Source organism: Oenanthe melanoleuca, chromosome 3, assembly GCF_029582105.1.
Source record: "Oenanthe melanoleuca isolate GR-GAL-2019-014 chromosome 3, OMel1.0, whole genome shotgun sequence".
In the NCBI taxonomy this organism is placed as follows: domain Eukaryota; kingdom Metazoa; phylum Chordata; class Aves; order Passeriformes; family Muscicapidae; genus Oenanthe; species Oenanthe melanoleuca.
The window spans coordinates 107,722,270-107,746,950 of record NC_079336.1 but is presented as its reverse complement, the minus strand read 5'-3'; the positions used below and the strand labels follow the sequence as shown (position 1 = coordinate 107,746,950).

General features: G+C 40.4%; 1 long non-coding RNA gene across 2 annotated transcripts in view; it reads right to left on the bottom strand.

Annotated features, from left to right (window-relative positions):
• The window catches only part of LOC130250914 (uncharacterized), a 78,805-nt gene extending 54,691 nt beyond the window's left edge, over positions 1–24,114 (bottom strand). The window contains exons 1-3 of one of the 2 annotated variants that reach the window (XR_008840058.1): positions 23,996–24,114; positions 18,244–18,432; positions 965–1,038 (exon numbers count right to left, since the gene is read on the bottom strand). This is a non-coding gene — a long non-coding RNA (uncharacterized LOC130250914). Of the gene's footprint in view, positions 1–964; positions 1,039–18,243; positions 18,433–23,995 lie in introns of those variants that run through there. The other variant, XR_008840059.1, reaches the window with a different exon arrangement.
• Between the last annotated feature and the right edge of the window lie 567 nt (positions 24,115–24,681).

Here is a 24,681-nt window from a genome sequence, read left to right as displayed (position 1 = left end):
CGAGTTTACTGTTTTCTTAACCTGAAGAAAGGCCTTACTAAGCGCGCTCTTTCACACCCACATAAGTCTCTGGGATTGCACATATTTCTCCCTGAACAAGCTCCTGTGATTAAAAGCGTGGGGTGAGGGGAGAAAAAAAAATTGCTGAGTAGAAATTTTCATCTGATCTCTGGAGTTCAAATTATCTGGAGGAAGTGAGAGTGGGGGAAAAAGGAGAGCTGCAAAGAGGATGGGTCCAAGAATATCAGAAGCAGTGCTGATATCCCAGCCACACTGGCTGCAGCTCCAGCTTCCCACGATGGCACTTCTCTAACAGCACAGCTGGCCTCCGTGTCCCAAGCCAAGGATCCTGAGGGATAGCTGTGGCAAGAGCCACGCCAAGGGCTGTGGCAACAAGTGTGAGATACATCACAAAGGTGCAGGGAGGCAGCAATGTGGCGCTTCTTGACGCGACACCGAATGGGTCCAGCCTGATGCAAGACTGCATCCATTTGGCCACATCTCTCTAGCTTTGGTGTGAAATCATCATTTTCCAGTTAGTCACACTAGTGTTCCAGCTCCGTGTTCCAGCAGAGCGAAGAAAGGCTTAATTTAAAAACAAAATAGTTAAAGGCCTAAGTGATGACACTTGTTATGTATAAAAGAACAACCTGGAAATTTAAAAACAGCCTTGTAATTAGGGATCTGAGTGAGATATCACAAAGTTCAGGCTTGAATTCCTGCTCTGCCTCAGTTTTAATGTATTATTTTTGGACAGTCTCTAAGTTCTGTGTGATTCAGTTCCCCATCTGTACAGTAAGTGCTCCTTTCCCTTTTTATATCTTGAATTATATGCACTTAACTGTACTGAAATCCAGATTTCACCTGGGATTTTGAAAAACTGAATAAAGGAAATTACTATGATTATTTAGACATAGAGGTGCATGTACACCAACGAACCATTCAAATGACTGCTCCAAACTACCCACTATTCCAAAATGCAGAAAAGTGGTCTCCTCTTCCTAAATGCTGTCCAAAGCAGTAAACTGCCTGTTCACACTGAAGGCATAAAAGCCAAGAAAATGTTTGAGTATGTAAAGAAAACAATATTTCCAAAGATGACTAAAATTTGGGAAATTTACAAATTTTTAAATGTTGTAATGTGATAAATTAAGGAATATAATTTGTAATTTGCCTTATAACTGTGACTTCTCTCCCAGCCTTCTCTCTCAAAACACTGGAATGCGTTTTCCAGATGTGTGCTGATGGAGAGGATTCTATCTTCATTCGTGCCTGTCATTACAGGGGAAAAAAGCTGATTGGGGGTCCTCCATCCTACCTGCTACCCTTCCCTTGTGGTTTTATGCAGAGGTAACAGCTGTAGAGGGGACATGATAAGAGGAAAAGGAGGCTGGCATATTGCTCTAGATGTGTTTAAAACAGAAAAAAAATATATGTTCATAATTTTATTTCCTGTATTTGACAGCAAAAACATTGCCAAATTCTAGTCCGGGATCCTAATTGGAACGTTGTAGTGTGATTGGGAATAAAGCTTCATAGAAAACAGCCATGCATTTGGAAAGCAGGTATCCCTGTGTACACAACTGAGCTGCTCTCAGAAGGTCCTGATCCTAACCTAGCTACTCATAGAGAGTCTAGAAATAATTAAAGTAATTACCTGCAAAGATTAAAATAGTAGCATAAATATCCAACTGAGTAACTGCTGCCCCTGGATACTACTCCAAGTATTGTACTGATTGCTCTCAAATCCCCAGACCAAAAAAGCCCCCAAGAAGTCCTGAGTCATCCCACAAGACAGGGGTGACTGCATTAATTTCACTTCTGATAAACTCGTTTCTCACCTGTTTCTACTGACCATCAATAACAGAAACTACATTGCCCCACCAGGCAAACTGCTCTAACCCAATGCTACTATTATTTCTGGGGAAATTTTCCTAGCGCCTAACCTGGAACTCTCCTGCTGTGATTTTGGCCCCAACACAAACTTGTAAAAGAGGTAACAACCTAATTTTTTTAAAAAGTCTTTAATGCACTTAAAGAGTATTTATGTCTAACTTCAGTGTCCCTTAGAAGACAAGAAGACTGTAGTTTTTCCAGTTTCTCCTCCTAAGCCATTTTTCCCAGACTCATAAATGTTCTCAGTGTTTATTCAAAATCTTTCCAACTTTGAAGAATAGTAGCAAACCCAGTCGACACCTTATCAGTGCCAAGTGACATAAAAGCGTCTTGAGAGGTAAATGCCTACTAAGCTCTGATTACAAGGTCTGCCTTTCTTTGCAATACTTTGACATGCCTGGTTTTAGGGTTAAATTTGTATTCAGCTTGTGATCCAACTATAATCCACCAAAACTTCTTCAAATTGTTGTCACCTGCGCATTATACATCCCATGCACATTCAGTCAATGACTTGTGAGCTTAGTCCCCAGCTGAATTTTATACCTTCTTTTTTATTGTTTTTTTCTAACCAGTTCCTCAATTTCTATATGCCTTTCTAAATTCCTAATCCTGTCCCCTACTATATTTGCAGGACTTTATAACTTCATGTTGTCTGCAAATTTAATAAGCATATTCTGTACTGGACTGTGCAAGTCATTAATGAGAACATTGAATAGAGCTGGAAGCAGGACAGATAGCTGTGGAATATTATGTATCACATTCTTCCAATTGGATAGGGGAATGCTGATAACAATACTTGGGATGCAATTAACTAACTCAGAGGAGTCTCATCTGGTTTAATCTCTTTTCCTTTCTCCATTCAAGTGCGTGTATTCCATCCACTGTTTTCTAGTCCATTCTCAAAAAAGACAACAACAACAAAAAAACCAAACAAAAAAAAAAAGACAAAAAAAAAAACCAAAAACAAACAACCAACCAAAACCAACCAACCAAAACCTGAAAAAATAATGGTTCAGGAATGGAATCAAAAGCTACAGTCCATCAGGCCCTATACAAGCAGGTCCATTTTGTCTAGATACTCCTTACTCCCCTGGTCTAGGTTGAGATCTGACATCCTCACTAATGCTATATCAAATTTATTTATTAATTAAAATATTCTGATTTGGACTGCATGCTAATCATCAAAGATGTCAGAGAATCTAGTTGTGCACCCAACACTTAAACAATTTAAGAAGAACTCAGATTTTACCTACACCTCATGGTTTCTCTTGAAATTAGAGCATTGATTGCTCAACAAAAAGGTCAGACGTACTTGAAATACAAGTCCCAGCTCCAGTAATAACTTGGGAAGTGAACTGCACAGACTGAATGGGTGGCAAATTTAGATTAGATAATACAAGTTCTTTGCTCTCCATCCCAATGGGCTCAAAATACAGGACACTGCAGAAGTACTGTGTCCATTCCAGAATGTGATGGCATTAGTTATTAGGAGGGCTAAGCACTTCTGTCTCTCTGGTGATAGCCAAGGAAAATAATCCAAATTAATTTTAAAGAAGGATTAGTTAGATCAGATAATTAGCTAATTATATCTCAGCAAGAAAATTTTTACTGAGACTTAGGGTGGACAACTGAAAAAGCCAAGCCAACTTCAGGCATTTTTCATTTAGCACAAGGGTATCTACACAGCTCATGAACTGCGAATTCACACCTAATCCGAATGAACTTCCTGAGTGTCCCTCTGGGGGAAAACTAACATGGAAAGGAGCGAGCATGGATTTTGAGGAAAAAAAAATCCAAAAATCACTTTTTAAAAAATTAATAGCTCGATGATTCAGACTTGGACTGAAATCTATTTCCTATGTGTTACTTAATCAGACAGTTTCATTTGAGCAAGTGAAGAGCTAAAAATAGAGTTTTGTAAAAGCTCCCTGAGCAGAATGGAGCTCCGTCCTTGTTCCCAGGCTGCCCTGGCATCCCATGCTTTCAGGTAGCTGGGGACTTGCTGATGAGGTCTACAAGGTTTCAGCAGGATGTGGTGCTAGTAGTAAAGCCTGCCTAAAATATGGGTTTGCATCAAAATCACATTTCAAAAAAGAAGAGAAAGGATGTAAACAAACTATCTTAATGGCATTTTCATAGCAGAGCAGAGAGAAAGTGGTTGGCCTTGAATATGTCTGCCATGAGAAAAGCAGAGGACAACTCATTTCTGATTCTTCCCCACCCCCAAAATGTTTGGTGTAACTCATAAAGCAGCACTTTCCACTGACCTTTCGGAAGTAATCAAGAGGAAGATATTTTTGAATTTCTACCTAAAAAGAGACTCATAAAAACAGGTGAAGATGGGTCAGCCTTACCCACCAAGCTAGACAGCAGCTCTCTTGTAACCAAAAAATGGACATTTTGATGTTTTTATGGCCTTCAGTGCAATGCAAAAGCTTATACCAAACTCTCTGGCATCTACTTGCACATCAAGGAGAAGATCATTTACAAATGACACTGGAAAACTGCCATTTTATATAGGACACATAGAGAGTGGAAAGTCTGCTTTTCCCTCCAGATCATTCACACCATTTTCTCAGACAAAACCCAGTTTTATGGGAGAGTGCTTAAACAACCTCTGAACAGAACCAGAAAACTTTCTGTCAATCTTTCTGGATGATCACAGGTTCCAGCAGGTTCCTTGGGACAAGACCAACCTTATGGCACAAGTTTTCCTATGGCCCTGGTAATGTGGCCTGACCTCATGGCACAAAACACATGGCTGTTCCCAGAGCCAGGCTGCATCACCAGAGCACAGCTCATTCTTAGGGGAAGCAATGAAATGTTGTAGTCTAGAGAAACTGTAGAGGGCTTCAGATCTCTCTGACCCTTCCATACTTCCACAGGGACTGTAGAACATAAGATGATGCAAGGCTCAATGACAGACTCCTTTAGTGTCTCCTCAATCTTACACCACTACACCAGATCAACACGTAGTCTGGGGTTAGGGCTCCACTCAGTGAGTTTCAGGAGAAGCAGACACCTCTGGACAGCTTGTTTGAACACACTGTGACTTCAAGCACATCTGAAGGGGCCCCAGCTCAGCCAGAACTGAATGTGCTGCTTAAACAGTCAGTAACACATCAGCAGCTCCAAAGACACTCATTATCTCTATCACTAGATGTTATCAGAACAGAAACTGGAGTAATGGACTTTCAAAATAGCTAAAAATCAGTGGGCCAAACAGAGAATAAAGAAAAGCTTTGTCAACTAATCAACCCATTTTAACCAAATAGACCCTTTCCTGCAAGGTTTCTCCCAACCCTCCTGAAGCTCCTGAGCTGCAGCAAACTCTCAGGCCCAGAAATCACTTGCTGGTCTTGATAAGATTAAAGTCCATCTAAAAATCCATAAAAATATGTTGCAAGATCTAGAGTACTTCATGTGTTGTTTGCAAATTTTACTGGAGTTTGGGGGCTTACAGACCATTTTTGGCATTTTGCAGAATCAAGTACTGCTTGAACCTGTATTAAAAGAGCATCTCAGCCAGATAGGGAAGCTGTTGATTGGACAGGAATTGATAAAGCTGACTTCAATAAAGAAATCACTTCAGTGCCTTGAAATGCCTGAACCTGTAGAATTAGCAATTTGGGGATCCGACTTCATTGCTATGTATTAACCCCCAAAGTGAAAATGATCTATGAAACCCAGAAAATATGATCTTTTATTTCAATAATTCCTTAAGTGAATTCATGTTTTCTGCAAGGGTTATTATTTTCTCAGGCACTTAGGAATATTTTTTTTTCTTCTTGGAAACACAGTAGAGAAAAATGGGAAGTATTACATTCACATACATAAGGAGATGGTTAAGGAGCTATGGAATTGTGGTTATGGAACTATTGGCTCTTTGCTCCATCATCTGGGTATTTACCTTTTGTTCAAACTGTGAAGACATTGGTAATTGCATCTTTATGACAAGAACAGGTTTCTGCTATAGTATTTGTAAATAAACAAGGAGTGATTATCTTGTGACACAGTTCATTTTTCTTGGTGTTACTGAAGCACTTGAGTGGTTTTGTTCTTTCTTTCTTTCTTCCTTGTGCCTCAGAACAGCAGAATGACTGTGTAAATAACTCAAGAATGAAGAGTCCTATTTATCTAAATGATTCCTTTGGTGCCTTCTTTCACCTAGGCTGTGAAAGCTAAATATTCTATTTAGCTTGGTTAATAAAAATACGAGTGAGAATTTTTTCCTTTGCCAGTGATTAAAGGATGCTGCTGCAAAATAAAACACACCTTCACGTGGAGACACTTTCAGGCAAAAAACTCCTCAGAAGCAAATGCATTTCAAGAGCTCATGGGTAAATTCCTTCCCACTGAGGAATTTTCCCAAACTAATCACCTTAGCAATCACAGCCAAAATGATTAGGCAAGGACACAGGCAGAGTTCTTGCTTTACCTGAGGGTAAGTCCCAAACCACTCTCTATGTGAAGCTGAAGGAAACACATGCTTTTGCTTTCCTAGGATATGAGACCTCTCCCACAAAGGAGGTGTGCAATTCCCACCTGCTGCAATAAGCAGCTCAGCATTCAGCCCCTGGTGATGTTTATCACACAAGAAGAAAGTTATATTCACTATCAGCGTCAATGGCCAGGCTGACTAAAGTCTGATACCGCCATCACCTAATTTGACGTGTCAGAGATAGAAACAGGACAAGAGCAAGTCCCAAAATGAATGTTTCCTGAAGGTCAGTCTGTCAGAAACCAGGAAAAAGCCACCTGGAAGGGTGATGGCTTGGTACTCAGCTGGGGACCCAGCAACTCAAATAACAGGGTCACCCCCACCATAAAGCAGACCACCACAGTTCTTGTCATCACCACAATCCTGAGCTTATCCAAGAGCTCTTTTGACAAGGATATTTAAGTCACTGAGCACTATCAGGTGTGGAGCCCTTGGTGCCAGGGAAGTGACAGAACTCAGCAGCTCACAGAGGAATGCTGCAGTGCCGAAGTGCACTCTGTACAGCATCCCACTATTCCTGCCTTGGGTCTTCTCCAGCACACCAACAACACTGCCCAACTTTCAACCAGGCCTTCTTTTCTGGATGGGAGGGAAATCCTGTGGACCACTGCAGTGGCAATAATGGCACACACAGACAGGGACACATGTGGGAGAATCCTCTAGGCAGGTTTCAGTGACAGAGGTAAAGCCCTTCCTCCCATCGAGGCACAGGAAGGTGCTTTGTTCATCAGTGACACTGGTAGCTGTTAAAAGCATTAGAGATTTTTCCCAGCTGTCACCACCCCTGCTCCAGTTAAGCATAGGTAATAGCTCCAGCTCTGGAATTAAATGCAGCTGCTCAGCACTCTTCAGATCACCAACATGGGCTTCAGGTCCTTCCCAGCCTAACTCTGCTCTCCTCCCAGCCCTTGCTGGCACTAAGCTCCAAGAATGACAAAGTTGGTAGCTCTGAAGTTACTAATACATTCCCAAGAAAATAGGAGAGCCCCAAATTCCTTTCACAGCAGAAGCCCAACCACTTTACAAATTGAAGGGAGAAAAAAATCGAACAAAATAGAAAAAGACCCAACAAATTAAAGTAAACAAACAAAAATAAAAACAAGCAAACATACAAACAAACAACAGGAAAATTTTCACCAAATCTGAAACCCGCTCATCAGTGTGAGCCTACACACATGGTTTTGCCATCCATCCAGCTTGACAGATACAATATGAAACAACAGTGCATCTGAATGTGACAAAACCCAGCTGAAAACAGAGGAGGCTGAGAGAGGAATTGGTGACTGCACAAAGACACCCTGCCCTCTGCCCCTTGAACCTGTCAGAGCACCTACAGTTATTCTGTCCTCAACAATGTTCATTTACCCAGGACTAAATATGAGATTTCTAAGCTGGATTTGTGAATTCCTGCAGAGGCTTTGATTTAGCTCCTGACATGCTGCAGGGGAGGCATAACTGGAGTCAAGAGTTACATGCCATACTGGTTTAATCTCTCCTGAAAATGTTACAAATAGGAAATCCCCTTAAAAAACACATGAGAAAAGGAAAGAGCAGCAGCAAAAGCACCTTCTCATGTCAGGGGGAGACCTGTGTAAGAAGCAGGGCTGGTGGAATACACTTTCTGCCCCACAGCTAATTACCTTGGGTCCTCTTACTAAACAAATGGACTGGGATGATACACCAGCAACAGGAGGAAGGATCCAATTGGGGGATACCAGGGGGTAACACAGATCGCCTTGTTAAACTAAATTTGTTAATCTAGTGTATATGAGAAAAGGGCAAATGGGAGGGAGAATTCGTCCTTGTTAAACATTTACCAAATGTTGGGTTATTTGAGCCCTGGGGAGAAGTAAATGTATTCACTACTTAAAGGCTGCAGCATTTGGTCTTCTCAGTTGGAATTTATCCCTGATGTGAAAGGAACATTTTTTCCCACTTGGAAAGGTTAGCAGTCTTTGTCTGTGCGAGTGATTTAATATAATGGACCATGATTATTGTTGGATTATTATAATGGCACATTGGCACAGTTATAGTTAAAGTTTTGGCAGAGTTTGTCTCATAAACTGCTATTTTACAACTCGGCTGTAAAAGTTTACTTCGGTCTGAAACTTGAGATACAAGATCTCAGTCCAGGAGGAGCCTTCTTTACTTTTTTAAGTCAAATTAAAGGAAAAAAAATGCTTAAAATTCTCTTGGCTAATGTTTAAGTTATGCAAGTATTAAATACAAATTGAAATCTACTGGCTGAAGACACTTGACAGCATTTGCTTGCTCCTGAATGCCTTTGAGTGAAATCAAAAATAGTTTCAAGGACTTTTTTTGTAGAAACATGGTTTTCTCACTTTCAGTGTTATAAAGAAAAATGTGGACTAGTAAAACAGCTGGGATATTAAATAGAAAAATGGAGTATGCACCACAAGCACTTTTTTCAACAGATTTACTGGCATATATTGGTTATTAAGAGTACAATTGATTTTTATTTTGCATATGTAAATACACAATCATTAGTTTTAAACCCAGTGTTTGCAAAAGTGTTCAGAATGTATACTGAGGAAAAATTCAGCTAGTTTTAAGAGCCCCTGTGGCCTTTGTAGAGTAAGACTATAGGACAAGCTAAGTCCAACACTGTATCATCTGCACAAAGCCTCCAAATTTCTCAGCTCTTAAAGGTACAGTAGCCAAGTGACCACATCAGTTCTCATATCTGCTTCCCCAAAGAATTCTAGAGGAATTAAAAAACACCAGACTATGAAAACACCACTTAGTGGTACTGTAACTCTACCATTTATATCCACCTGGTGCCAGAGACATTGCAGTTGGCAAGCACACAATCAATCCCAGGAAAAAAAAAATTTGCAGGAAGTATAGGGCAGTAAGTAATTTCTGGACAAAAACTGCAGAAACTGTAAAGAATAGAATCATTCAAGATAGAGCTAAACACAATAAGCTGGGGAAGAGCCAATATAACTTTTTTTTGGGAGAATTTCACGGCTTAGATTTGGGGACGTGAAGTAGGAACAAAGATACATCCAATAGGAGCCCTGGCCAGTTCCAGGTGCCTTTAGCCAGCAAACTTATGGCCTGAAGCAATACCACCAGAAAGTTACTGTTCTGGCATGAATGCAAGTTTCCAAACTCATAACATGTAAGCTATTCCTGCCCAATACTTTGAGGTTAATCTCTGTGTTTTCTTTGAAGCATCTCTTTCCCTATTGAGACATTTATATGCAGGGAGTTGATGCAAACAGCCAGAACCATGAATCTTTGGGCACTTTTGAGGAGATGTGGGAGTATATCCCTCCCTGCCATATGGCAGGTCTTGGAAAATGCTGGTGACTCACCAGTGAAGACTTATCCATCCAGTTTTCTACATAGCAAACAAAAACTGCTTCCCCCAAAAAATTTCCTTACAGAGAAGTTTTATCACCTGATCCCTGTGATTTATGTTCTTGCTGTACTGAGCACAAAAAATAATTAGAAGTTATTTTTCTCTGTTTGAGTATGACCCATCAACACACATGGAAACTAGTCTAAGAAATCTCAAGGCAAAAAACCTCAAAATTAAAGCTAATCTGCTATCTGCTTAATCAGAGTTAAAATTTTTCACAGGGTAAAAAGCATTAAAAGCAGTCATTATTGAGTCAAATTAATTTTTTACTTTAAAATTCCACTTGTAGCACAGTTTGCAACATTCCAAGTCATATTTATCTTTTGCATATTAAAATATGATGCCTTTCCATAAATAGCTACAGGTTTCTTGGCAGCGTTGGTGTGACAGAGGATTAATTAAACTGGAAAGCAGGGCGTGTGGGGACCAGCTTTATATAATGAAAACAATATATCTGCTAACACCAGAGAAGTGCTGACACTGTAATAACGCTGATATTAATATTTGGTACAGAACATTGCAGAGCACATTAGTAAGGTGGTTAAATCTGGTGGACTGAGAAATGATCAGAAATTACTAGAAAAAAAATAAGGTTGCCATTTTGCTACTAATAGTAAAAGTCTCACTCCCATTCAGAAAGATTCAGTGATATCTTGTATTTTAATACCCAGAGCCTGCAAGAAGTCCACTGACCTCCCCCGTGACCTCCACAGCAGCTGTGAGAATATTCAGAAGTTTGATGGATTCTGTCCCTAGATAACATCACAGCAATCTGCAGTCAAATGGGGACTAGAGAAATCAATAAGAAAAATGAATTAAAATCTGGTCAACCAGACAATTAATACAACCAACTTGTTACATGGTTTTATGTTAAAATAGCATTGTTTATTTCAAAAACAGTGAGATAACAAACATCTAAACACCGCATCAAAACAACCCATTTGACCTTATGAACATTTTCCAGGATTTCATAGAAAGTCACAACAAAAAGTGACCTTTGAAGTTTATACAAAACAGGGAAGAGAAAAAAAAGGAAATACACAAAGAAACTAATAAAAAGAATTCTTTCTAAATACAAGATGCCCCAGGGCATTTAAATATTGAAGAATATTAAAACACATTCAAACTTTACTTCACAACTCTGGGAAAACAAGAGGCACCACCTAGTAATTTTCACTTGATTCCTTCTGCATTCCAACTTCCACCTCATCACAGGACATTACACACGATGAAAACAAGTACTAAAACTAAGTTATTTATTAAAACTATAGAATAAAATGTCAGAGTAAAGATATATATGCATGTCAGTGGTCCAAATAAATTAGGGTCATTTTCATCAGTAGATGACAATTTTTACATTTATTACAATATTTTCCCCATAACTATTCTGTCTGGTGACGTTTTTGCACATATATTAAATATATGTGACAGTATATAACATATAGCTAGATATTTGACCATTGCTAAATGCTGCAGTATTTTGAATACATTTGCAGACTGTCAAATATTTTAGACTTCCAAGTGATGCATTTTAAAACACAGTAAAATGAAGATAATTTACAGAGGAAGAGACAGATTTTACTCTTGGCTACTAATAAGAAAACTCAGCCTCCTGACAGGTCTGAGAATACCAGACCACATCTTTATTATCTCTAAAGGTATAAACCGTGATAGAAAATAACAGAGGTGGGAAGTGCTTATAGGACCAGGACATCTATATAAATCTGTAGGAAGCTATTGATAAAGCTAGACTAGGTGTAACCAGCTGAGAAACTGGCCCAATAACCTAAATTCTAGTTCCTGAAGACTATGTGCTGGCACAAGAAAAGGAACATGATCAAAGGAGGGATGCTTCAATTTGGGGGGCAGACTTCATCCTAGCATTTTTATTTAGCATTTTATTTTTTCATTTTTGTTTAGCACATTTAGCCTGGAATGAGCACAGATGAAGTTTGTAGTGAGGGAAAAACAGAAGCCTCACCTACTTCAGCCCAGCCCTTGTCCCTGTTCTCCTCCCCAGCTGGCTCTCAACCTTTCAAACCTGTGTGCCTTAATTCACAACCCTGCGCCTCCGTGATCCTGTCTGTTCTCCTGGCCTCATCCCTCATCTTTCTGGCCAAAGTCCAAGGCCTTGGCCCTTTGCCAAGTCCTCACTGGGGCTCATTGTCTCTCTGCTCCTCCTAGTCCTTCACCTTTCCAACCAAACTCCAGGCTTCTGCTCTCGGGTTGCCTTCGCTGCCACTCCTCTCATCTGCATTCTGATCAGAAAGCCCTCAAGGCTGCTCTGGCACAAATAAATCAACACAGAGGTGTAGGCTTCCTAGCACAAGGGCTTGCCATGCTCTAAAAGCCCTGAGGAAATGGGCAGCACACGGAATGTGTACCTTCACCTTCCACCCTGCAGCACTCCCGCCTCTGGTACTCTCTTTGGGCAGAGATTGCTGTACACTGCTGAAATCCAACTCCTTGCTGCTGAATATGCATGAACCAAGATCGTTAAAAGCTTGACAGCTTTGCCAAATTTGTGTAGATTTTGACAAAAACTGCAAAAGGCATATCCTTGAAACAAAAGTCAGTTTCTTGCCAGCTTTCATGCCTCTGCTCCAAAACATGGGTGTGCCATACAGTTTTAAAGAAAATACCACCAGAATTGGGTGTTTCTCTTTTTTTCCCCCACCCTCTACTATTGCAATACACTGTTCCAGCCTTCTCCCTGTACTGCTCCACCCTACCAGCTCTATTTTTTGGGATTGCTTTGGCTGAAATTTTGTGTTCTAAAGCAGATAGCTGGACTGGAAAGCATATCACTCAAATGATTACACTTAGCAAAGACACACAAACCCAGGATCTGCTAAAGGTCCATTGATTGTGAAATGCTCTTTCAGTTCTAGTTTCCCAAAACTTAGATCACATGGTATACTCCACCTTCTTTCCCAGCTAGATCCACAGGCCATTGCAAGGTGTCTTCCATCAGCCTTTGGGATGGAGCACATTCAGAGAGCTGCAGGTTTCTGCTGATGTGCCAAGGTGTTTGGCTTTTTGTAGGAAAGGAAATTTTTCATTAAAAATCAGTTTCAGGAAAGAAAGGATGAACCTAAGCACAAAAGATGTGCATCTAGTACTTGTTAATGGCATGTTTTAAAAATTTGTGAGGTGCTTTAAATTCGGGGTGGGTTCCAGACACACTGAAAAAAGAAAAGCAGTATTTCCTCTCTGCCATGACTGGGATATAAGTAACAACTGACAAGCCTAGGGGAGGAAACAGATGTAGAAAGTTTTATAGGCAATTCCTCAGATTCATTAGGAACACTGGTTAAGCATTAAGAAAGAAAAAGCTCAACATAAACAGTATTTTACATGTGTCTAAAACTGACTTGAGCCAAGAGCCAAGCCAGCCTCCAAGCTGTTGGAGATACCATCCTGGTCCTTGCTTTCTCCAGGGGAAAACTAACCAGGCAGCACCTGTCCAAGGGCTGTGCTGCACCCCAAAAGCACTGGCTGTGCTTCTCATCTGTGTTTTATAAGCCTTGAAAGCTCCAGCTTCTGTCAATTGTAGCCACTAGTGGATTTGACAAAACTTCATTCTTTTGCTTCTTCAGCAGATGGGGAAGCCAGGAGCTAATGAGCCACCCCCACCCCATTCTCCATGCAATGAAAGATGCAGTATTGCAGAAGACAATCACTCAAATCCATCTGGCTCTCATTTCACAGACAAATTTACCTAGTGAAGACCTAAGAAAGCCCCCAGTATGGTTTTCTACTTCTGAACTGAGAATTCAAACTATTCAGAGCAAAGTTTCTTCTCAGCCAAAACCATAATATGCTGAATGCTTCAGGAGGAGAGAAGCATGGCATTATCAAGTAGCTCAGATGATGGAAAACCATGCAAAACATTTCAGAGTACAATGCAGAAAACTCTGCCTGCAGGTATTGTACATGGCCAGGCTAGAAGCTTTACATCCATTAATGGCAACACAAAAAAAGACATGAAATCCACTGAAGCACTTGGCTCAGGTTGAGGTTCTGGGCAATGTCCCAAGCTCCCCAGTAAGTGCCTTTCCCAGTTTGAAAAAAACCCCTTATGTTCCTACAAACTTGGAGAAATTCTCTGATCCCCAACCTCTGTACCAAGACAGCAGCTCAATTAGATGAGACTCAGTGGATGATGGGATGTATATCTATTCCAGCATCCCACCAAAATCCTTCCCCTTGAGGATCAATGCAGTTTCAGGCCAGGCAGGTCTGCCAGAACTTCCCTCTGTCAAAGCCTCTTCAAGGTGCATGCATTAATTTAATCTGTTCTCTTAAGAAATGGTCTTATTAAGGACACCCAAAATGAAGGGTTTTTATTACTCAACCTTGTCAGATACTAAACACCTCTTCCTTGCTTCATCAAGTGATACACCTGAAAGCCAAAATCCCATCTCTACCTTGTGGCAAGATGAACAGGAAGCCCAGAATGACCCAGCCCTGCTTAATTTACAGCCCCTCACAGGTCAGTCAGGTTTCACTTGCAGGAAAACTATACCAAAACAGAATTTCCCATCAATAGGGCACAACCCTGAGAGTCAAGAATCAATAGATCAGTTTCCCCTTCTTGTTAGGTTACCAACTCAGTGCTACTGAATGAAACACTTCCTTCAAACTCATCTACTAGAATTCCTCTGCTGACAAACATCTACACACACACATCAGTAAGAGGAATAGTAATTATTTCCCCAGAGAAAAACAATTTTGCTATAAATTTCAGAAGCAGCTTGATTTAACAAATTAAGCTAAGAGCTAAGGACACTAAATGCAGTTAACTTCTTTGAAGCTGGTGGAATTAGAAATTATTTGCAACACCCCTTTAAACGCTTTCATTTTTGAAAGGATGAATACAGAGCCCTTGACAAAACCTCTGCCTTAGTTTTTTAAAGGGGCAAGAAACTAAAACTGACTCTAGAGGAACATCTTCCAACTAATAAATTACAGATGCATTTCTTTTCCTGACACTTTTTAGAATTTCCTACATGAAGTAATTGATAGAACTAGAATAGAAAATATCAACAGAACCATCCCATCATAGTGTTTGAATTTTTACTTTCATTATTCAAACTTTGGGGCTTTTTCCACATATTAAATGACATTTTTCCCTTTTTCCTATTACTTGGCATGGGGAGGTTCTTGCTATTTTATAACTATCTTATGAAAGACAACAAACTGCCAAAAAATGCAAAAAGTACTGTTTTCCTTAAGGAAAACAGCAGGAGTGTCCTGCTGTCATACAGCCTGGACATTACAACTGTTCAAGGATTTCTGTGCAGCTGAGAGCTTCTGCTTAAATATCTTTTTTCCACCTTCTTTTGGTGACATAGAGAGGAATATATAAAACTCTTAAAAGATCCTTTCCTCTGTGAATTGTTCCTTCTCCCTCTGCTGTGATAAATGCCATCTCAGAAATGGTGACACACATAAACTACGAGGATTTATAGCACATTTCCAACACTAATATTAAACACATCCTTTAAACCTCTTCTTAGGAAAGATTTCGATTTTTTTTTCCTCCTTTAGTATGGTTTAATAGCTATTAAGTCACCTTCAAAGAATTTGCTAAACCTTTGAAGTACAATAGAAAAAAGAGACTCCAACATCTTCCCAACAGTTGCAGGTAATGTGCAGTAATTTTTAGTGGCATGCAGAGATAGAATTTCTAATGCCAAGTTGCCACCTCCCACCTGCAGCCCTACTCCTGCCAACGTCAATCTTACAAACATGCTTTTGTTCCATTCCCTTACACTACAGAGGCATTGGGGATGCATGACACAGATTGCTAGTTTGGTTTCTTTTTTTTTTTTTTTTCCTTTTTGGATAACTTACATAAATTTTATTTTTAGAGAGGAGATTCGTCTCCATTTTTTTTTTTGCAGCAGGGCTTGGGTTTGTGACTTCTTGTGTTCCCTCCATGAAGACAAGGTGTAGCTTTGCTGCCTTCTTTCTTACTTCAGATCTCATTTGGTCAGTAAGGGGGAGGATTAATGTCTACCTGACATAGATTTTTCTGTTTTGTTACTACATATCCATGGATTTCCAAGAATAAACCTTTAGGAAAGGCTTAGTAACTTTTTAGAGCAAAGATTTTCAGTTTTTACTAACTGCAAATTCCCTTAACATGCAAGTGATGTTATTGCCCAACCACATGAAAACAAAGAATTCTAGTATATGAAAAAATAATTATCTGTACTTTAAAAGTTCAGAGTGCAGAAGTTCTGCATAATTAAAACATTTTCTGAATCTTGCTGGAGGCCCAAAGGTTAAATACTTTTCTTTACTAGCATAGACCACATAATTGAGAGGAAGCAAGTGAGTTTATTTTTTTGAAAGGCCATGAAAAATAACCCAAAAAACCACCACAAGTTTATTTGTACTTGCAAATCCTTTCAGGTCTAAAGAACCAGCAAGATAATAAATTGTTTTTGCTGAAAACAGGAAGTTTGGCAGAGATGCAAAAGGACAGCTAAACTTTGGCTAGACAGCCCAAAACTCTGAGTTCTGCTTTGAGAGTATTTCCAAAAGAAAAAGAAAAAAAAGAAAATATTAAAAAAAAAAGAAAAGAAAAAGAAATAAGGAAAACCAAAGTGCTTCAAATCCATAGAAAGCTAAAGGAACAGCAAAGGCATCTGCTAGTGGTAATTTGTTGCCAGATTTGTGGTTGTCTTGTGCTGACTTCCAGGCTGGTTTGCCAGTTTGCAGTAACTTCATCAAGTGCTGCTGAAACCCACATTTATAAAGCCTCAAATGCTGTCAAAACTAGATAAGACTCAACTAGTCCTTTCTTTCTTCTTTTCATCTGACCAAGACCAAAGGAATAAATAAATAAGCACCATTCATAACATTCTGGTGTACAAAAGGAGACAACAGAATTGTGGGTCTCAGGACTAAGTACCCACCACGTTTTTTCCATATAGAACCCAACAGGGCAACAAAACACTCTGCCACCTCATTGCCACTCCTACCCCATATTCAGGCCACCAGCAGAATCTTCTGGCAGGAGAAGCCATCTTTCAACACAAAAGCAACTTGAGTGCAACACTTTATAACGTGTGAAATGTGGTCTCTTTAAAAAAAGTATATGTTCAAAACACATCCATCCTGCACACAACTGGAAATTTGAACAGATTCTATCCTTTCAGAGGGATTTTGAATAGCTTATGGGACATGATCGCCAGCTATAGCCTGTGAACACAGGCTTATGGCATGCTCCAGCTGCCCTCTTTTTGTTGCTGTAGTGGCACTTTTTGGCCCACGGGTGAATTGGCTCCCTCCTTACCAAGGGCCAAGTGGAGTTCAGGGGTTGCCACAGGCCAGGGTTTGCTCCTAGGAAGCCATTCAAGCATTGCTGACTTCTTGTGGGAGGCAGAGATTTCAGACTGCACAGATACAAGCTGTACCATGGAATTTGCCCAAAGGAATGGAGAACAAATCCACAACACAAATCTAGCGAAGGATGCAACGGGTCCTTCCCAATTCAATACTCATATGAATGCATTCACGTGAGGAAGGGAATCTTAAATACATTGGCTTTGTTTTTTTGGGCTAGAATTTCCCATGATTAATCTGAGACCTTCCTTTCCCAAAATGCTGGGGTTTTTTCCAATTTCTTTTTTTCCTTCTTTCTTTCCTCCCTCCGCACTCACATTTATTATGAAAATGCAGATCCTCAAAACATCAATCAAAATATAAATATAATCAACAGCATAAATATTACCTTCTTAAACATACACCCTTGAAATTCAATGATCATAGACTGATTTTTTAAATAAAATCCATTACTATTGTTATGCAGTCATACCACCCAACATACCAACAAGAGATCATTTTCACTGTATCTGGGGGTCTTTATTCCTGAATCATGACCTCATAACAAAGTCCAAAAATAAAGTGCACATGAAAGTGAGCTCAAATCTTCAAATTCTTTTCCTCAGTACAATTACTTGCCTAATTTTATAGCAGAATCCCTCACTTACACCTGTAGGAGCACGGTCCAGACAAAGGCAACACAGTGGAAGATGTGAAGATGGAATATGCAGAAAGCTGAAATAGAAAAGTTCTGAGAAGTTGTAATAAGTACCAAGGATAACAAAAAGGAGAGGGGGAAAAATATAACCCAAACCAGCAAACCCTTACTTTTGTTTTACAGTGTTCACCATGGGACTCTTAAAAATCAAGCTTTTAGAAGAACTTCAGTTAGAACCCTGATATACTGAGTCCCTCTGGAAACCTAGACCATGTATTTCTTATTAAGCCCTCCCAGCATCTGCTCTTTAATAGTTGCAACAGCAATGATATCAACAACACCCACACCTTACAAGACAGCACTTTTCATCTGCTGGAAACAAACACTTCCCAAAGGAGGAAAAGCATTATCATTCCTTGTTTAGAAACAGAAACTCAGGTATGGAGAAATGAAACCACTTACCCAGGAGCATTCAGCTGGACCAGCAGCAGAGCTGAGTGAAGAAGTAAGAGCCCCTGTGCAGATGTCCAGTGTAAACCTTTAACACTCAGCACCACTCAGCTCCAACTTCAGCAGAGCAGGTAATGTTATGCTCCTCTCTCTCACAGATCTGGGCTGAGCTTTAAGTGCAATCTGGAAGCACTTCAAAAGCTGTGGATTAAAAAGCCCTGTATAAATGCAAAGTGTGATTATAATTCAACCAATATTGGAAAAATTACAGCAGTTTATATTTGTTTTTCTGTATTTGTGGAATTTATGTTGTTTCAACACTTGAACAGCTTTTGATAATGACACCATCTGTTAATTCTCACCCCTCACTAAATTAGAACAAGTGGTGGAATTGTTAGACTGCAGTTTTACAGATCCCAGCTTATGAAACAAACCTGAACCCAGGGTCAGTGGAAGGCATTACCAGCAACAGGAGGCAGCAACCAGTCAGGTACAACCTGGAGGCCAAGCAGAAGAAAAGGACAGTACAATCACGAACAGCACACCTCTCAGCAGCTCCTCTGGAGCAGTTCTTTGTAAGGTTGTGCTTTCTTTCCCAACTGTGCCAGGCAAACAGCATTTACTCCAAAGCTGCTCAGATTGGTGGAACAGCAGTGGGTGGGATATTCCTGCTAGGATCTGAGATCACTGCCAAGTGGAATGGACACCTGGGTACAAGTTAAACACTCTCTAACTGCAACACTTGGGCAGAGCTCTGAATGACTCTGTTAAGTTAATATTGCCAGATTAGTGTCCAAACTGGGGTAAATTACTGTAATGCATGCTTTACCTGCAGAAATACCTACTGGGGAGCATGAAGAGGACCACAGGCCTTGGTAATCCGTTTGGAAGTAAAATTTAAGTTGACAACCAACCTTTTGGTTACAATCCCCGCCCCCCGCCCCCCGCCCCATTCCCACATATTCATATCCTTCCCTCTGCTCTAAGAAATGCCCTTCCTCTGTTTCCAGGTTATATGAGAATTTGTTGTATACACTTGTATCTGCAAAAGGGTCAGATTATGTCATATGCAGATCAAGCAGTGAAAATACACCCATCAGTTCTTCTATGAACCTTTTAGTCCTCTCTGAATTTGTGTCAATAATTTCTTTTCTTAGATAGTGAACCAAATCCTCACTAGTTGTAATTTTTTCTTTCACAAAGACTTTTTAGTAAAGGGATGGACTTTTGCTAAAAACACAAGAGTGATACTTCACTGCACAAGGAACAGGGAGTTTGCTCATTTTATTTATGAATGTTCAGGACATAGCTATGGAAACCTCAGACCTTGCTACTCCTGACGATGCAGGAGTCAGGCACAAGACTTCAGTTACACTTGTCTAGCAGGAGCCTTGATGGAGCTCTTCAAATAAAGCACATTTGGTATTCAGCACCACAGTAATACCAATTACCTCCCACACCTAGGGATGAAACAGGTTTCTCACCTGTCATTAACACCATCCCTTGTCACCTTTGGTGGCTTCTAAGAAAGTTGCCCAGAGAAGTTGTGGATGCCCCATCTCTGGAACTGTTTAAGGCCAGGTTGTTTGGAGCTCTGAGCAACCTGCTCCAGGGAAAGGGGTCAATATGTGAGACCACACTGAAAATGGATCTTTTGGTAGCTCAAAGAAAGGCAGATAAAGAACCTCAACCCAAAAGTTGTTGATGCTGCTATGATGTAGTGAGAAAGATGTCCAAGGTGAAAATCTCCCTGACAAAAACTCTTTGGTCCTCAGCTCCACTGATTGTGATATTGGGAGCACATAATAATCAGCTCACAGGGGACACCAAGGGACCTAAATTCACTTGTTGCTGTCATTAAGGGGCAATTATTCCTAGAAAAGAAGAAGAATGAGACATTTTCTGGGCATTATAGGCACACAGTTGACATCACTAGGAGCCAATCCAGAGACCTCTGAGTTCAGGCCAGCTTTCTAAAACCCTTTATGTCATTGTTTTACAAAAAGTATCTGATACCACTGCTGCTTTCTCAGATGTGATCTCATCCTTGACCCTGAGTGGCACTTTTAGGAATAGCTCCCTCAGGTTTACTTTTATCAGATCATAAAGTACATCATATTCCCTTGCCTATGAGACGTGTTAAGACTTGTATTATTTGTAACTGGAAATCCTATAAAGCTGCCTGACAATTTTTTGTCCATGAAAGATTGAAGTCAAAGTTGGAATGGATGAAAAAGAAGCTTCCAAGATTAAAAAAGTGCTTGTTTGGTGGAGAAAACTATAATTGGGTGCACCTTCCATGAATACAGTAAGAACTAAAATTTTTTTTGTAATGACAGCAGGGCTGTATCCCTTCTTGGAGTAATAAACACATAGTCCTTGACTGACTTGCTCTGCTAATGTTACAAGTATATTATATATGCTATATTAAATACATTCAGTTTTTCTACAGAGAAAGTGGACTGGTGCACAAATACCCAACATCACATCATACAGCATCCTGTCAGGACTCTTGGAGTAATCATTTATTTTGCAGATCTGCAGGCTAAGTATGAGAGATTAAAAGACTTGCCCAAGGTCTCCAAGCAAGGCAGCTGCCCAGCCACATATTCACGGTCGACAATAAGAACCACGCCAGCAAACAGCATGAATCCAAACAGGCAGACAGGTTGCAGGATGTCAGCAAAAGGGGCCAGGAAGACTTGAGTCACAGCTGGCATGGGTCAGCACGTAAATCAAGGGGGCAGAGAATAAGCTGAAGCTAAATATACTCCAACTCCTTGTAGACTCTGTGCTGGCAGGTGGCCAGGCTGCGGCAGTAATGGCTGGGGTAGGTTTAAAGTGCTCTCCCCTGCCAGCTAGTCAGCCCTGCCTTAAATTAACCCAGCTGACTTTAGACTGAAACAGATGATGGTTCCTCATAAACTCAATTACACCAGCTCAGCCATGACTGGAGAAGGCTCCAGATGAAATGTGGTGCTTTACCAATATCTTGAATCTCCACTGTCTTCCCTGCAGTAACTGTTGACAGTGACTTAAATTCTTTAAATCCATCAGAAAGACAGAACTTCAGGTTGAGTAACATCACTTTAAGGGGCCTCTGCCTAAGGTTGCTGTATAGATGATGAAAGGAGTTTTCTGAGGCCATTTCTCCACTGGATGTCAACATGTAGCAATGAATTCACTCAAGATGTTCATGTGGATTTCTTTGCTGGTAGGGTCATCCATTTCTATGGACTCCTTTTATTACAGTCTCTGATCATTCCAACTGCAAGAAACCACAACATTGCTTTACTGGAGACTTGTTTAAGTCCTGATATAAATTGATGCTCATATACACCCTTAACAATTCCACTACAATCCAACCATTCAGTCTTATATTAGTTAGGATAAAATAAAACCCTGGGGTCTGTAAAAGCGTGTATAGGTGCACAGACATAAATATAGTTTGAGTGCTAAATTTACATGGTTGAGCTTACAATTTCTGTAATAAAATATTTAAGCGGTTTCAACTCCACAACTGGATTTTTTTAAAACTCTGATATAGTAAAAGACATCAATGCAGGGCAGTATCCACTGGACACAATCAGTTACTCAAATGAGTAATAAAATAAGTATCTTCATTATGGAATGACAAGGACCAATACAGATTTTCCCGGAGAGAAATATCCTCAATACTACCACTTCATGCCACCATAAACTAAGCTCAAGTCTTTTTTAAGATGCATTTCAAATGCCTAGCATTTAAGTATCAGAAAAGTCTGATAAAGAATTGTCTGAGGCTGAGCCAAAGCAGAGTAAATGGCAAGAGTGTAGTAACACAGAAGCTTGTAGCGGCTTTGGAAAGCAGTTAATCACTTCTGTGGAATTTAGTAAGAGCTAAATTTCCCAACACCTAATTTTTTTTCTGTGCTTCTTCAGAAATTAGGCTCTCCTGAAAAGTCACCTTTGAGGATGGTTTATCATAGCCAGGGCTGGACCAGTGGCAGAAGCTGCTTGAGCTGAGTCCTGGTAGTTCAAGTAGAAGCTCTCCCACTTGTCATCACAGAATATATGACCTTATTACTCCTCCCTCAGTTCTGGCACTGATTGTTAATGCTGTTTGCAGCCAGTGAAGTTTCCTCAGTGCTCTCTGCTGCAGTCTCTCCCAGCCCCTTCTGCTTTTGTTTTCCAATTGCAGCAAAAATATGTGAATCCAATTTTCTGCCAACATCTAGATGAACTAACTCCAGAAAATAACATGGAAGATAGCAAAGCAGGAAGATTTGTGTTGGAGTTGTACTACTAGCTAAGAATACATGGAAAATTGCAGGAATTTATCTGTATATCAGTGACACAATGCCATCCCTACTGTAGGACCTGAACAAATTAGCTACCCAAGTCCAGCCCTCAACACCTCAGATTTATCTCAGATTTTACTGGCAGTGACAGGACAAGCCCATGATTGTGAAGAAAGACCCAGTAGAAGCAGTAGATCCAGATCTGCTGGCTCGCTTCCCTGTACATTTGACTTTCTACAAGCTTTGTGTTAGGCAGGGGTATTGCAGAGAGCTGAAGAACCTGATTGCTTTGGGCAAGGCTTTTCCATTGGCACTAAGAAGGTCACCAGCCAGGACTGGAGAGATGTTAGGGCTGCTGCTGACTCCGTTCTGGCTGAGAGCAGTCCCTGTGACAGAGCATGGACTCTCCCCTTGCTCTCTCACAGCCCTATCCAAAAGGCATTGTCTGGAAGCAATTACAGATTTTTAATTTTTTTTTCCATAGTTGCCTGACAACTTTACCAGACACATATGTAGCCATCCCCCTATGCTTCTAAAGAACTTTGCTTACTGTTAACTATTTAAATGTTGAAAGTATTAAAGCTAATTGAACTCGCTGCTCAGAGAACCAAGTATGAGGTCAGCTGTCATAGACGGCAACACTGTTGTGGTAAAAGAAGTTTGGGGTAGTTTAGAAATCTTTAGAAAAGCGTTCATGCCTGTCCCCATACTTGTCAGTCCTACCTGTCACTGCTGATGTGAGGGGTGTTTTAGGTTAGGGAAACAGATGGAGCTGCTTTGAGGAACTCCTCCAGGAACGGCTGTAGTTAGTGCTGAAAGTGGTGACAGGAGATGATACTCAGCTGCCCAAATTTTAAGCACCTTGCTTCAGGTGCTTAACCTGGCAGAGTCTTTATGGTCCAGTGAGGGGCAAAGGGATAGCAGTGGAAGGGGAGAATAAAAGATAGTCTCCTCCATAGAGCAGTTCAGATTCATATTTAAATACTCTAATTGCCTTCCAGAGCAACTGATTTTCTCCCTGTCAACTTTATTGGAAACCTGGAGAAATCCTCCTGTATATGTAGATATTGTGAATATGCTGTTACTGTCATACTGAAAAAGAGTCTCAGATGGTAAATGAGAAAAAGCCCCATGATTTCAAAGGTGTTACTGTTTACTTTCATGCTGCTGAGGATTCAGCCCAGTATTTTTAAAATGCTAATGCTCCTTGACCCCTGTGTGAACAACTTATTCTGCCATACTTCTTTCTGTGTGTGAGAAAAAGGAAAGGAAGAAGTAGCTGGTGTCTGCTAGTGGTACAGCATCAACTTGTCCCTAAAGGAATCCTTGCCTGCTGTAAATCCAGAGCAAGGGACACATCAGGATCAGACCTGTAGAGCAAAGATGTTCGTAACATTGTGAGAGGATTTTCTACATGTGCAAATAGACTGTCTTCCATAACCCTGAACTGGTGGCATTGGGGGTACAAAGTCTTTTGTTCCTACCTGGAAAAAGCAACCTACTAGAAATAAACATCAGGTTATGCTGATTTCATAGAAGGGTGAGTTGTCTTTAAGGAATGCTGAGGAATATGAACATTCCACATATCCAGACAATCTTTGCCGTCAAAGACTGAAAGAAAGAAAAAAGGACAAAAATTAACACATCAAGTAAGGCTCAATTTTTTCTCATCTGGCAGGTCTTTCTCATCTGCCAGTAGAGACACTTATGTTTTCTAGGAGGAAAGGAATTCTGTTGGAAGCTTAATTCTGGAAGACTACAAGGAAACATTGCTGTTGGAGAGGTCATGGGACCAGAGGCAGCCAAGTTCTAAAGCATAGCTGGTTTAGAATAGTTATGGTTTGTCTACATTGTCATGTCATCAATTCTCCAGCCAGTCTTCTGAGGGATAACAGGAAACCTTCAGATGGCAAAATCCATGCTGTAGACACATTCATATCCTTTCGTATCTGTGACTACGGCCTTGCAAAGAACAACATTTGAGATTACACTATGCTTTGAACTACAGGCAGGAGGCTTAGATCCCCAGCAGCACAGGGAAGAGTCATAAATGTCTCGGTCTTACTTACTCCACAATCAGTCAGACTTTGCAATCTGTACAAAACAATGAATTACTATCAAAAGAATATGAACAGCCCAAAGCAGCTGCAGGGCTCTTCTGTGGGAAAGG